The 16702-nt window shown below is 35.7% G+C and overlaps 1 long non-coding RNA gene across 4 annotated transcripts in view; it reads right to left on the minus strand.

The window, feature by feature from the left end:
* LOC102138819 (uncharacterized) overlaps positions 1-16702 on the minus strand; it is a 996710-nt gene that overhangs the window by 791120 nt on the left and 188888 nt on the right. The window lies entirely within an intron of this gene.

Consider the following 16702-nt stretch of genomic DNA (forward strand, 5'->3'; position numbering starts at 1 on the left):
AATACACATGTTTTTGTTTGTTTGTTTGTTTGTGTGTGTGTGTGCGTGTTTTGTTCCAGTCATTTTCAGCTAAATGGTAGTAGATGTGGAACAGGCAAAGTTAGATTTAACAAAGGCTCTGATTTTTGTAGGTTAGTGCAATGAAGTTAGAGAAGGGTGCGGAAGTCAATGACTCATCTGACAAAGGGCTAATATCCAGAACCTACAAAGAACTCAATCAAATTTACAAGAAAAAAACAAACAACCCCATCAAAAAGTGGGCAAAGGATATGAACAGACATTTCTCAAAAGAAGACATTCATACAGCCAACAGACACATGAAAAAATGCTCATCATCACTGGCCATCAGAGAAATGCAAATCAAAACCCCAATGAGATACCATCTCACACCAGTTAGAATGGCAATAATTAAAAAGTCGAAATGCAGAGAGTAATTATAACAGTTAACTATGACTTTTTAATTATTGCCATTCTAACTGGTGTGAGATGGTATCTCATTGTGGTTTTGATTTGCATTTCTCTGATGGCCAGTGATGATGAGCATTTTTTCATGTGTCTGTTGGCTGTATGAATGTCTTCTTTTGAGAAATGTCTGTTCATATCCTTTGCCCACTTTTTGATGGGGTTGTTTGTTTTTTTCTTGTAAATTTGTTTGAGTTCTTTGTAGGTTCTGGATATTAGCCCTTTGTCAGATGAGTAGAAGTCAGGAAACAACAGATGCTGGAGAGGATGTGGAGAAATAGGAACACTTTTACACTGTTGGTGGGATTGTAAACTAGTTCAACCATTATGGAAAACAGTATGGCGATTCCTCAAGGATCTAGAACTAGATGTACCATATGACCCAGCCATCCCATTACTGGGTATATACCCAAAGGATTATAAATTATGCTGCTATAAAGACACATGCACACGTATGTTTATTGCGGCACTATTCACAATAGCAAAGACTTGGAATCAACCCAAATGTCCATCAGTGACAGATTGGATTAAGAAAATGTGGCACATATACACCATGGAATACTATGCAGCCATCAAAAAGGATGAGTTTGAGTCCTTTGTAGGGACTTGGATGCAGCTGGAATCCATCATTCTTAGCAAACTATCACAAGAACAGAAAACCAAACACCGCATGTTCTCACTCATAGGTGGGAACTGAACAATGAGATCACTCGGACTCAGGAAGGGGAACATCACACACCGGGGCCTATCATGGGGAGGAGGGAGGGGGGAGGGATTGCATTGGGAGTTATACCTGATGTAAATGACGAGTTGATGGGTGCAGCACAGCAACATGGCACAAGTATACATATGTAACAAACCTGCACGTTATGCACATGTACCCTACAACTTAAAGTATAATAATAATAAATAAGTTAAAAAAAAAAAAACAGTTAACTAAGGAATCTAAGCTGTAAAGCGAGAGAAAACTCATCTTTCCCTTTACAAAGTGAAGGACAGTGAAAGCTGAAAGGACCAATAGAATGAAGGTCCCAGTGAAGAAAATTTTACAATTTTGGGACCAGAGTGAATGAGCTGGAAACATAGAAAATCACAGAGTGAGACACGCGGATCTGAGAGTATGGAGGGATTACAGCAAATGGTATGACACAAGATCTAGGTTAAAACCTGAAACACTTTACTGAAGCATGGAATATACTTACACAGTGTAGCTATCTATTCAAAATGTTGCTAAATGATGCCAATGATTTTGCTTATTGTCTTTTCTGATAGTTACTCATCAAACACTGCACATGACATGTAGGAGAATTTGAATGATATTGCTTGAATAAATGGATGGACAGGCACGTGGATGGGTGGATGACCGGATGAAAATGTTACTGTACTCCTCAATAACAGAAAAATGCATCATAAGTTAAAATTGTACTTCACTGAATGATGCTAAGAATCCTTGTGTGGTGCATCTGACTTTGAAATATCATTAACATGTACCAAAGGTACAAGAACTCATCCCATTCTGGATTTTTTCATCTCAACTTCTCTACTTGTATGCACTACTGAGATGTAAGTATCAGTATCTCCCTTATCAAAAGCTCAGTTCATGGACTCTTTTAATTTTGTTTTGCTATAAAAATTCTCTAGAGTGAGGACAGATGTAAGGTCAGATGTACTTACAAGTAAATCTTAAGTCACAGATGAACATTAAGAATAAATAAATAACATTCAAATTTATTCTATCATTTATGGAATCTAACAGCCAGCATCTATTTCTGTAGTTGTTACCCAAACTAGAGAAGACAATAAAAAGAAAATATAAAAGATAATTAATTTATCATCCATATACTAACAGTGTGTCTCAAAAATGAAAAGGATATTTTAGCAATTTGACCATGTAATGTAGTTAATACATATTGGAACAAACCATAGTTCGTTTAACTGTAAGTGTGATGAGACAGCACAAAATAAGAAGAAAATTTAGTCTGTAGGATAGAAATGTTCTTATCAGGCTGTATGTCAAGTAGTGATGTAGTTTTTCCACCTCAACTCACCTCCAGCCTAATGGTATGTAAGCTAACTAGACCAAGCTTCTAGTTCCCTAACCCAGTGGGATCCTCTCTCCTTGGAGGCTACAGTGATTACCAAGTCCATTCAGATCTTTAAGGGCCTAAGGAGGCATAGGAAGCAAGTCCACACACTGGCATTCTTATTTGGCCTAAACAATTGTCTTTGTTTGCTTGTTAGTTGATTGACTGAATGCAATCTTACCATCCTCAAATGTCTTCCAAACTTGAGCAACTCTTTGTGCTCTCAAGTATATCACGCATAGTTCAATGTTGCAGGTCTGATATAGAAAAAATACATTGTGAAGAAAATAATGAAATGATAGATTGTGAAATCAAAACAGAATAACTTGAGAAGCTCAAAATGGGCTCCTTTATAAATGAAATTTATTTCCAAAACTTCTATTTGCTGTGATACAATATTGTGACTGGTGTGCATCGGTATAATATACTTTGAATATACATTTAAAAATACTTTTGGATCCCTGAAAATCTTGCTATATTGTCTTCTAGCTACAAAAACTGCTGTGAAGAGGTCTGAGGTCTGAGGGACATTTGCCTTCTTATAAATAGCTTAATGCCTGATTCTTTTCTGTAATATTTCATTTTAAACAGCAAATGTAGAATCTTTACTTCAGAAAAAATATGTCCTCATTTTCTACTTCGAACAGCATTTATTGTCATGTATTGGCTTCTCTACCTCAAAGTACCAATAATCCCTAATTATTTTCAATATCTACTAGCTTTAGATTCCATTAATATATTTATCCTTTCCCTTTACATTTTCTCAGAATTTTTTCCTATCATTTTAAACAAAAACTACTAATGAGAACAGTTTAACGTTGCTCTCCAGAGAAATTATTTTGGTCCTTTATGCCATTAGATCAGTAATTTCTCTTTTTGTATGATATATCCATTTTATTTTTTGAAATTTTGTTATTGAATTAATTTTTAGTAAGATGCTAAAGTAGGGAATAAAACAAATACAGAAAATGTCTTCCTGTTCATTGAGTTCTGTTTTCCTTTAGGTAGAGCCCTTTGCCTGTTGTATACCTCCTCCTTCCCTCCCTCCCCTTTTCTTTCTTCCTTTTCTTCCTTCCTTTTCTCCTTCTCTTTCCATTTTTATTTCTTACTGAATTCTTGCCTGTACTTTATTTATACAAAAACTTCATCATTTATTTTCATCTTGCTCACGCTTGAAGATTTCTTTCCAAAACTTCTATTTGCTCTGATACAATACTGTGACAATTTACATGTGTAATATTTACAACTCTATCTGAGACTTGCTGGTTTTCCTCCCTGAATGACAGATTAACAGTGATTATTTATGTTCTATCTACACAGCTCTTCTGTGTTAGGAGAAGGCCCATATAATTGTTAATGTGGTACAATTTTTGTTGCTGTTGTTGGAATATTTGCTTCTGTTCTTCCTTGGGAAATAGTTAAATATTCTGTACCAAGATTCACTTTATATAATTGGAGGACGTATATGATTCCATGGAGGAATATCTTCCAAGTTTCCATTTCATTCAACAATGTATTGGGCAGCCATGAAATCCGCTGTGTGACAGAATTACTGCTTTATTTTTCTTTTCTTAATTTATCCCAACCTTACTCCCAATACTCATTCCCTTACTACTCAGTTGAAAAAAGAGAAACAGTGCTGAGATGGTTTAAGTTGTTCCAAATTTGGAAATATTTTTATTTCATTAAAATTCTTCCCAGGAAATACCAAAATGGTTAACAACCAATTCTTACCAGAATATTCCATTTCTTTCCTTGTTTTGTTTCTTAATTGCTTGGTTGATTTAGTTTGCTTTTTGTTTTTTTCTTGTTTGTTATTGTTGTTGTTGGGATTTATCAAGTTTTTCATTCGCCATTGTGGAAAAGAGGTTCTATGATACAGCTTGAATCAGCCATTTTAACCTGAACATCTCTCTTTATTGCTGTTTGAAATGTACCTCAAAAAATGAAACCTTATATTGCATAAGCCCAGTAAAATTTCTCAGCCTACTCTTCAAGGCAACCTGATATTTTATATGAAATATTTAAATAGGATTATAGCTAAGGCTGACTTTTTTATATAACAGTAAGCAAAGGAAATAACTTTTTCCATTATTTTTCTCTTGTGGTAATTTTGATGTCTCATTTCATTGCATTATAGTTGCCCTTGCAAAGGAGTTTTTGTTGTGTTTTGTTTAAATAAAAAAAAAATGATTATGTAACTCACGTATCTCTTCAAGAGAGCAATTTTCAGGATTTTTTTATAGCCTTACAGCCTAATTTTTTGTTTGATATTATTTTCATTCAAATCTAAGAAACGGGAATTAAAACTCAGTCAGAGATATGAGGACTTCTAGATTTCTTCTGCACAAACCAATCAGAGGAAGTAAAACATCATTCTCCTTACTTTTCAAAAAGATTTTTTAAAGTGGCCCCTTTGTGCAAGGATTATTCTCCCTTCACTTTCCTGTTGAAATTTATTAAAACTATTTTGAACAGAGCTCTTGATATTTTACTACAGGACACATCCCTACATTAATTCTCAGGAAACAGAAAAGAGGCTCTAACAGCTGTTCCCCTTCCTTACCTCAATCTCAGCTCAGTAGGACATGCTGTTGCTTTTCTTTCTACAGTGTACATGCTAAAGAGTTTTGGGTGATTTTAGAAAACCTAACAGCATCTGGAGGTGTCAGTGTTCTTGGTAGCAATTTGGTTTGAAAGGGAATATATACTAAGATTTGAACCCACTCAAACTTCAGGGAATCCAAGGTTAGAATTAAGTACAATTCTGTTCAGTAGAAAGGTCTGGGTAATGAGAGAACAGCAATTCACTTTTCCAATTCACTAAAAGAAATCTTCAAGATACTTTAAAATCAAGGGTCAGGTAAGCTTTTAAAACTCAAATGGTTAATCCAAAGTAACTCTAGAACTCCCCAGTTTAGCTAGACTGCAAAAACTGAGCCAGGTCCTTAAGTATAGAAATAATAGATCAAAAGAAGTCAAGAAAAGAGTCTACTGGTCTCAAGGAGTAGACAACTGATGACAAAGTAAGAAAAAAGTTCACTACAGAAGATGTGAAATGGCTACCTTTATAAGGCATACTTAGAACTTCACAAAATAAAAGCTATTAAAAATATTTTAAATAATTTTAAAAGTATATATCAAATTTATTTCTGATTCCAAGGAAAGGTTTTGAAAAAAAATATTTGAAAACTCACAAATGGCCTGCCACAAGGAATAATAAGTTACCAGGGTATATGTGTCACTGAAATGGTCTCCATGATTGACCTGCCAGTTCCTGTAGCCACAAAACTCTGAACTTGTGGACAGATCTATGGCAAAGCAGTGATGTTTTTCTATCCTAGCATCAATACACTTAGGTTAAATGTCAAGCAACTGTGCATTTTTGATGAATTAAATCATTCCTGAGGTTATGGTAAGCAATGCATTAAAAAAGTAGTTATTTCATTATTCACAATTGGCAAATGATGAATACTTCAAAAGAAAGTTTAGTTGGAGTCATAGTATATATAGTATTGATTTTGAATAAGAATTCCAAAGAGTGCAGATGACATGCAAATGTGCAAAGTATATTGCACAGGGCAAATGAGGAGAGAATGGATGAAAGTGAAAATGAGAACAGGGAGCACTGATCCAAAAATTGCATTTGAAGTCTATGTGATGTAAATAGCAAGGCTGCTGTCTTTACATGTTCTGCAGCAGAGAGATGTAACATCTAATTCCCTATTCAATGTGTCTTCAGTTTACCCAGCAACATTATCAGTAATTACAAGGAGAAAGAATCACTGACATGATGAAAACCCAGGCTCTGGCAAAGAAGCCTCTGTTAGGATCCAACCTGGTTCATCCTGATGAAGGACGTGCTCCGGAACAGGAAGGGCTCTTTGTATTTGAATCAGGGCTTTCCCCTCTTGCTGCTACGTGATGGAGAGTGTTCTGCCTAATGCAAATTCACCAGGGCAGCCCAAGAATTAGCACGAATTCTACATTTATATTGGAACAATCTCTCCAATTGTGCTTTTGAAAAAGCACTACTCATATAGATTCGTGTTGCTTCTAATTTATTCATTTCTTCAGATATTATGAGTTAAAAATGTTCCAACTGAAGCTGTTACTGACATGTAGACAGTTTTTCACTTTTTAAAGCAGAGTTCTGCCTTTTAGTGCCTGGTTATAGATTAAACGCAATTCAATAGTGAGTGCAACTCAACATATCTGCAGACCCAGTGGGTATCCTATTACCCTTTGCTTTTCCCGTGTGACAAAACCTCGAAGGCTGTAGGTTATTTCTCCGAGTTCCAAAATTGTGCAAATGCTGTTTCTAGTAACATTTCTCAATCTCATTTTTGCTGCCTTTTATCTGCCCAAACTGGGCCCCAATTGCCGCACACACATCATAACGCACAGAACTCTTCTGTCTGTGCAATTAGTAGCAGACAGATGCTCTACACTCAGAAGTCTCCAAGAAAAAGATATGCCATTCACTTCTATGTCACTAGCTTCTAGACTAGGATCTGTGTTGTGGTAGGTATCCTTCCCATCCCCCAACACATGCATACTCAACAGAAGAAAACAAAACCCAAAACTAATATAATGTATTGAATGAGTGAATGAAGACATGGAAGAGGAGGAAATGAGACTAATTCAGGAAGTCGGGAAAGACATTCTTGAGAGGGTGAAGCTTGAACTAAGATATGAAAGAAAGTAGGAATTAACTGGGTGAAGGAAAATGGGGAAAAATCAAAAGATTTTAAATTAAGACCCCAAAATCCTACTGATAACCTCATAGGGTTTAAAGTAGAGCCATTCATCATAGTAGAATGGACCGGGTCATGGTGCCTCCATGCTAACCTGTGGCTGAGGCTGCTGACTTTCAGCCTTCCATTCGTGAGTACTGGGTCTCTCTTCTTACATCACTTTCGTATACTCAATTTCTGATACAGATAGGGTTCTTTCTTCTGCCCTCGAAAAGCCCTGTTGTAACACTACACTTGTCTTTGTGTTACTATCATGAAGTCCTGTTCCATCAAAGTGTCTTCAGTAATCTCAACTTGATTCCCTTTTGGTTTAACCATTTTCTTCATCTCAATGGTAGTTTCCTGTGGATAGATTCTGTTATTTGCAGGAAGAACTGCAGATATAACTTGGTATCTACTTCTATATATTTCCTCATTTTCAGTCATACAACTCCAGATATTCCATCACTCTTCTCTGATTACTGGTTTCTTCACTAAACTGTTTTCTGCATTTTCTGGTGAATAATTTTATCGCTTGAACACAATTCAGTAATTTCTTTTTGTGAAGGCTTTGCCTGGCCTGTCTGGTGGGGCTTGGGTTATTTGATAGGTTGTGGATCCTGAACACATATTCTTCCTCCATGGGCAAAACTAGAGTTTGCAGGAACACCTTGCTTTTCTGTCCTCTTGCTAAGAATAAGCTACCATTGCCTTTGAGGAGCTGCCATACATGATAACCATCACCAAAGACTGCAGGGCACCAGACATTCATATCCACTCCTGGAGTTTTGGGAGGATGGAGTTTCTGCTAAAATGGCACACTCATGTGGAAATATAATCCCACAGATAAAGAATAAAAAAGGCAGAAGGAAGAACAGGTCAGCATGTTTCTTTGACCAGGGAAATTTAAATTCCTAACTTCAGAGACCAGGCTAGCCCAAGGTTCATTGCTGGACCTCTTTTACAATGGAAATTCGTCAAAACAAGAAAAGCTAAAAATCAAATATTTACTATTAAAAAGTGGCCCCTTTTGTATTTATTGTGATCATATTAATATTTATGTTTACTTCAGTATATTCAATATATACATATGTATTAAGTGTTCAGAGTGCTGGGGATAACAAACATGTATAAAATGATACATTATCTGACTTCAGTGAATTTACAATCTAGATAAGGAGATATAAATCAAATCATTGCACGCACATATGAAATTTTAATATGTAATTATGACTGTGTATAAACAGTAGCTTGGTGAGAGAAGAGATAATGATTAACTCAGGAAGAGAGGAAGTAATTCTTGAGAAAAGGATGTTGGAACTAAGATCTGAAGGAAAATGAAAATGAACTAAGAGACGTGGTATGTTTTGCGGTGTCACCACCCAATTCCCATCTTGAATTGTAGCTACCACAATTCCCATATGTAATGGAAGGGATCTGGTGGGAGGTAATTGAATCATGGGGATGGGTCTTTCCCATGCTGGTCTCGTGATAGTGAATAAGTCTCAAGATCTCTGATGGTTTTATAAAGAGGAGTTCCCCTGAGCAAGTTCTCTGTCTTTGCCTGCTGCCATCTATGTAAGACCTGACTTGCTCCTCCTTGCCTTCCATCATGATTGTGAGGCCTGTCCAGCCATGTGGAAGTGTGAGTCCATTAAACCTCTTTCCTTTATAAATTACCTGGTCTTGAGTACGTCTTTATTAGCAGCATGAGAACAGACTAATATAGTAAATTGGTACTGGTAGAATGGGTACCAATTTACGGTTGCTGTAAAGATACTCAAAAATGTGGAGGCGACTTTGGAACTGGGTAACAGGCAAAGCTTGGAACAGTTTGGACAGCTCAGGAGAATATAAGAAAATGTGGGAAAGTTTGGAATTTCCTAGACACTTATTGAATGGCTTTGACCAAAATGCTGATAATGATATGGACAATGAAATTCAGGCTGAGGTGGTCTCAGATAGAGATGAGGAACTTGTTGGTAACTGGAGTAAAGGTGACTCTTGCTATGTTTTAGCAAAGAGACTGGTGACATTTTCCCCCTGCCCTAGAAATTTGTGGAACTTTGAACTTGAGGGAAATTATTTAGGGTATCTGGTAGAAGAAATTTCTAAGCAACAAAGTATTCAAAAACTATTTGAGTGCTGTTAAAAGCATTCAGTTTTAGAAGGGAAACAGAACATAAAAGTTCAGAAAATTTGCAGCCTGATGATGTGATAGAAAAAAAAAAAAAACACCTATTTTCTGAGAATTCAAGGGGGCTGCAGAAATTTGCATAAGAAGGAGTCAAATGTTAATCAACAAGACAAAGGGAAAAATGTATCCAGGGCATGTCACAGGGCTTCACAGCAGCCCCTCCCATCACAGGCTAGGAGGCCTAGGGGAAATAAATGGTTTCATGGGCTGGGCCCAGGGCCCCCCTGCTTTGTACAGCCTAGGGACTTGGTGCCCTGCATCTCAGCCACTTCAGCCATGACTTAAAGGAGCTAAGGTATAGCTCAGGCTGTTGCTTCAGAGGGTGTGAGCCCCAAGCCTTGGTAACTTCCACATAGTGTTGAGACTGCAGGTGCACAGAAGTCAAGAACTGAGGCTTGGGAATCTCTGCCTAGATTTCAGAGGATGTATGGAAACGCCTAGAGGCACAGGCAGAAGTTTGCTGTAGGGGTGGGGTCCTCATGGAGAACTTCTGCTAGGGCAGTACTGAAAGGAAATGTGGAGTTGGAGCCCCCCCGCACCAGAGTCCCTACTGGGGCACTACATAGTGGAGCTGTGAGAAGAGGGCCTCTGTCTTCCAGACCCCAGAATGATAGATCCACCAACTGCTTCCACTGTGCACCTGGAAAAGTGCAGACATTCAATGCCGCCTGTGAAAGCAGCTGGGAGGGAGGCTATACCCTTCAAAGTCACATGGGTAGAGATGACCAAGGTCACAGGAGCCCATCTCCCACATCAGTGTGACATGGATATGAAACATGGAGTCAAAGAACATCACTTTGGAGCTTTGAGATTTGACTCTCACTGAATTTCAGACTTTTATAGGACCTTCAGCCCCTTCATTTTGGCCAGTTACCCCTATTTGAAATGGGTATATTTATCCAATGCCTGTACTTCCATTGGATCTAGGTAGTAACTAGCTTGATTTTGATTTTACAGGCTCATAGGTGGACAGGACTTGCCTTGTCTCAGATAAAACTTTGGACTGTGGAGTTTTGAGTTAATATTGAAATGAGTTAAGACTTTGGGGGACTGTTGGGAAGGCATGATTGGTTTTGAAATGTGATAACATCAGATTTGGGAAGGACCAGGGGAAGAATGATATGATTTGACTGTGTCCCCACCCAAATCTCATCTTGAATTGTAGCTCCCACAATTCCCACATGTCAAGGGGGAGAAACAGTGGGAGGTAATTGAATCAGGGAGGCGGGAGTCTCCCATGCTGTTCTCGTGAGAGTGAATAAGTTTCACAAGATCTGATGGTTTTATAAAGAGGTGTTCCCCCGCACAAATTCTCTCTCTTTGCCTGCCACCATCCATGTAAGATATGACTTGCTCCTCCTTGCCTTCTGCCATGATTGTGAGGCCTCGCCAGTCATGTGGAACTGTGAGTTCACTAAACCTCCTTCTTTTATAAACTACACAGTCTTGGGTATGCCTTTATCAGCAGCATGAGAACAGCCTAATACATGAAGGAAAGATGGAAGAGCATTCAAAGACAGTAGCATGTAGAAAAGCCCTTTGACATCACTGAAAATTGCAATGGAAGGCTGTAATTCCTGGAGAATAAACTGTCACATAAAACACAGTACTAAATAAAGCCACAACACAAATAGAAATACGCATGCAAGGCCTGCCTGTCCCTGTTTAGAAACTTTATCTTAATCCTACAATCACCGGAATGACATTAAAGGGATTTTAAGCCTGTGGTTTCCCTTTTGGAAAGATACATTGGCTACTCCCTGTAGAGTGAGTTAATACTTCCCTATATGCAACATTGTGGACTAGATATTGTAAATACCCTCTAAAGTATGCATAACACTAAAACATAGCTAAACTTACAGAAAGAAATACAAACTCTAGGTTTTAAAAAAGTGACAAGGTAAACTGAAAATCAGTGTAACAAGCTCACACTGATGATACACCTTCTTAGAAAGATTTACTGTTATGTGTAACCTATAGGTTGAATTTTAATGACTTATTGGGAGAGGGAGATAGGAAATTAATTATCATGTCTTTGCATGATTCAAATAAGAAATTTAAAAGTAACCAGAAAATATGTAAATAAATAATGAAATGCTCCTTATCAAATTGCTCTAAACTTCAAATTTTTTATCTTTTAGCTAACCTCCTGCTAAAATCAAATGGTTAAGTTATATAAAATAAACACACACTCACACTCACACTCACACTCATTCACACACACACACACACACACACACACACACACAAATATATTCCTTAGAAATTTACCAAGGATTCACATTGTCAGTGTCCAAGGTTCTGAAAAGAAAGGAGACTCTTTGATGGATGCCCAACATCCCAGGCTGATTCTTCCCCGAAGGCATTTGGTGATTCTTAAGCAGTGCATAGGGAGCAGCTCAGCAGCCTTTATGAGGCAGCATTTCTTACCCCCTCACACTAACTCCAGCTCCATCTTACAGAAGCTGTATTCCAGGAAAGAATGGCTCCCTTTCTTCTCTCAGCCTACACTCATAAGGTGAAGCTCTACCCCAGGAGTAGAAGGCAGAGAACGCTGGGCCACAATTACCCTTGCCTCAGCTTACTTAAAGAATGGAGGCCCCATGCCATGAGTGGTGAGTCGTGAAGCCCAGAGGCTCCAGTAACCTGCTTGTATGGCACAGATGTCATTCTCAAAGAAGATATTATCTTTTAAATATCCAATTTTCAACAAAAATTATGAAACATGCAATGAAATGACAAAGTGTAACTTACATAGTGAAATAAAGAATGATAGGCAATAGGAACTGCCTTTGAGCAGCTATTATAAGTATGTTAAAAGAACTAAAGAAGTCAGGTTTAAAGAAGTAAAGAAGATATAATGACAATGTCTCCTCAAATAAAGAATATTAATAAAGAGATAGTTTTTTTTTTTTTTTAAAAAGGGGAAATATATAGAACCTCAGAGAAATATGAGACACCATTAAGTACATATACATGTCATGGGAATACCAGCAGTAGAGAAGTGAGAGAAAGTAGAACAAAATTATTCAAATACATAATGGATAAGAAAATTAATATACAAATTTTATTAAAATAATTGTTAAATATTCATTAATTTTAAAATTATTTATTAAAATTTGTGTATTAATTATGCATTAATTATTTATTGAGTTAAGAAACTCAACTAATTAACTGTAAGCAGAAAAAATCCAAAGATACACGCAGATACACCCTGATAAAAATGTTGAAAGCCAATGATGAGAAAATCTGAAAAAGAGCAGGAGAAAAATGACATGAAAAAGTCAGTCCCAGCAAGATTAGTAAATTTCTCATAAGAAACTATGAAGAACAAAATGCAGTGGGATGATATCTTCCAAGGGCTTTAGGAAGAAGGAGTAGAGAGTGGGGAAGAATTGTCACCTCAGCCCAGAATCTCATATGCAGCAAATTCTCTTTAAAAAGTGAAAAAATAAACAGAGATTTCATTGCTAACAGACTAACTTTACAATAAATACTAAATGAAGTTCTTCAGGCTGAACAAGTGACCCTAGAAAGTAATTTGCCTCTGACCAGCTATTACAAATATGTTAAATATTTGAATGTTAAATAAATATATATATACTTATATACACATACATGCACACATACACAGACATACACACACATACACAGAGTGCTGGCAACAGTAATTGTGTAGGTAATTTAAAACACTGTTAGCTATGTATTTCTTACCCTTTCTTCTCTTAGCTGATTTAAAAAGCAATTATATAGCATGATATGTATATCATTGTATTGTTGGGCCTAAAACCTACAGCTATCTAATACATTTGCCAAGAACAGAACAAAGGAGGTGGGTACAAGCAAAGTTGTATTTGAGTAAGGAAATGACATGATATAACTAGAATTCACAGGAACAAATACATAGAACTGGTAACCTTTTTCTAATATAAATTCTATAAATACATGCTTTCTCTCCTTTCTTCTCTCAATCTCTTTAAAGACCTATAATTATCTAAAGTAAAATTACAATAATGTACTTTATTTATAATATACAGATGTAGTATGCATTAAAAAATAGCACAGAAAAGTTTAAAAGAAAATAGAAATAACGCTCATAGGCCTCACTGGAATTCAGTTGGTATAACTCTGAAGTAGATTTTGATAAGAAACTAGAATAAGTCCTAAGAGAAGAAACCTTAGAAAAAGAAAATTTTTAAAATATGGTGAATAAATTATTCACAAGTTAAAATGCTATTTACACTTAATGCAAAAAACCCAGTAATACAGACAGAGGAACATAAAAAGACATGTGATATGTAAAAAAACAGAGTAAAACGACAGATGTAAATCCAAATCTATCAATAATAACACTATATTAGATTAAAATATGATTCTAGATTATGTAGATTAGATTATAATTATCTCTACAATAGATAATTCTGTGAAAATGTCAACAAAATTCATAAAACTTTAGCTAGATTGTCCAATAAAGATGGATAAAAGGCCCAGTTACTAGAATCAAAAATAACAGAGAAACTATAACTCCTGACCATGCAAAAATAAAAATGACCATAAGAGAATACAATGGACATGAAATGAAATAAAAGATGAAAATTATAGAAATAAAAACTACTAACACTAACTCAAAATGAAATAGAAAATCTGAACACAAACAAAGATTGAACAGTAATTTTTAAAACTTTCACAATGAAAAATTCAGGCCCAGATCACTCAGTGGCAAATTATACAACATATTTAAAAAATAGGTTCGGAGGTGACTGGGTGTGGTGGCTCACACCAGTAATCCCTGCACTATAGGAGGTTGAGGAGGGCTGATCGCTTGAGGTCAGGAGTCCAAGACCAGCTTGGCCAATATGGTGAAACTCCATCTCTACTGAAAATACAAAAATTAGCTGGGTGTGATGGTACATGCCTGTAATCCCAGCTACTTGGGAGGCTGAGGCATGAGAATTGTTTGAACCCAGAAGGTGGAGGTTGCAGGGAGCAGACACTGCACCACTGCACTCTAGCCTGAGCAACAGAGCAAGACACTGTATTTAAACAAACAAAAAACTCTTAAAAAATAGATTTGGGGGTACTGTGCAGGTTTTTTACATGGACATACTGCATAATGGTGGGGTTTGGGCTCCTAATATACCCATAACCCAAATAGTGAACATCATACCCACGTTGTACCCAATAGGTAATATTTCAACCCTTACCCCTCTTCTACTCTCTCCTTTTTTGGAGTCCCCAGTGTTTATTATTTTTCTCTGAATGGTCAAAATTTTTTGAAATATTTAAGGAATAATTAATATCAATTCTTCAAAAACTGTTCTAAAAACTAGAAGAGGAAATATTTCCCAATTTATTCCATGAGGCCAGTACTTCCTGGCACCAAAACCAGTACCCCCTTGTTTTTCCTTCTCCTTACAAGAAAAGGAAACTGCAGAGCAGTATTTCATTTGAATATAGGTAGGAAAATCCTCAACAAGATCCTAGTAAACTAAATGCAAAAATATGTAGAAGATGAATTACACATCATGAGCAACTGAGATTTCTTCCACGATCACAAGGTTGGTTTAATAACCAAAATCAGTTAACATAATAAACCATATCAATAGAATTAGAGACAAAAACTACATCATCATCCATCTTAATATACGCAGAAAAAGCAACTTGAAAAATTCAATATCCTTGATTAAAAATAATCTCAACAAATTAAATATAAAATGGATTTTTTTAAATTTTAAACTCCATCTATAACAAATCCACATGGAACTTCATACTTGGTGGTGAAAGACTTAAGGCTTTGTCCCTAAATCAGGCATAAGACAAGGATGTATGCCGTTGTCATTTATTTTCAATATTTTATTGGAGGTATTAGCCAGGACTATTGGAAAAGAAAAACAAATAAAATTCACCCACCTCGGAAAAATTAAAATTAAAAGTATCTCTATTTGCAGAGAATATGATCTTTTATACAGAAAATCTTAAGCAATCCACTACTATACACTAATATTATATAATATATGATAATAAATTAATTTAGCAAGGTTGCAGGGCACAAGGCCAATATACAAAATAATCAATAGTATTTCCATATACTAGCAATGAATAATCTGAAAATGATAGTAAGAAAATAATTTCATTTACAATAACATCAAAAACTTAAATATTTAGGAAAAGATGTAATAAAAGAAGCAGAAACTTGTACTCCGAAAACTATGAAACACCACTGAAAGAAATCAATGACATCTAAACAAATCTAAATAGAAATAAAATGAATTATCTTATATAATATACTGAATACAATGTACTGAACTGATACAAGAAAATAGATCTGTAATTGTTAAACTATTTGCATCTATAATTGAACATATTCCAATGAAAAATGGTCTAGAATTTTTAAATGTTAGTTCCGTTAAACATCTCAACATCAGAAAAAATATAAGGCCAATTTCACGAAAAATAAACAAGGGACTCTTCCATAAAACATGTTATGACACTAATATAGGTTTTATTCCATGAGCAGAAAGGAAAATTTTAAGTCAATTTTAATTATGAGGTTAAATATTAATATCAGTTGTAGCAAAACTAAAAATTAGCCAATCCAAGGCAGTTAATATAGAGGAAACATCTAATTAAATGTGGTCTATCAAAGTGATTCATTAATTGGTTTCCATTGGAAAATATTTACATGTTATTCACCACCATATAAACACATAAAATAATGTTTAACCTCAAAAGTAATGAGAGAATTTTAAGCCAGTGATACACCTTCATAAACAAGAGTCAGTAAGACTGAAAACTGACAAATTTAAGTTATGAAAAAATGAGAATCCATATACTTACAGTGGAAGTATAAATTAGTACAAACTCAATAATCTTTTAGTTAAATATGGTTTAAAGATATGCATATTTTGTGGCCCAAGCAATTTTTCTCCTAAATCTGTGCTACCAGAGAAACTCCTGCAGACCAATACTAGAGATGTGTTTAAGGGATGTTATTAGTAGCTTCAACTATAATAGCAAAAGAGTGAAACAAACTAGGTGTTCACCAACTAGGGGAATAAATTAGTAAACTGTGGTGCACTGAAATAGCTTAATAATGTACAGCAATCATTATAATGTACAGCAATCACAAACTAGAAAAATACATGTTTTTCCAGTTACTATGGTTTCATAACATATTTCTATAATACTTAGTGATGTAAAACAATCATTTATCATGCTCTTGG

The sequence above is a fragment of the Macaca fascicularis genome, chromosome 9 (assembly GCF_037993035.2).
Source record: "Macaca fascicularis isolate 582-1 chromosome 9, T2T-MFA8v1.1".
NCBI classification, from domain to species: domain Eukaryota; kingdom Metazoa; phylum Chordata; class Mammalia; order Primates; family Cercopithecidae; genus Macaca; species Macaca fascicularis.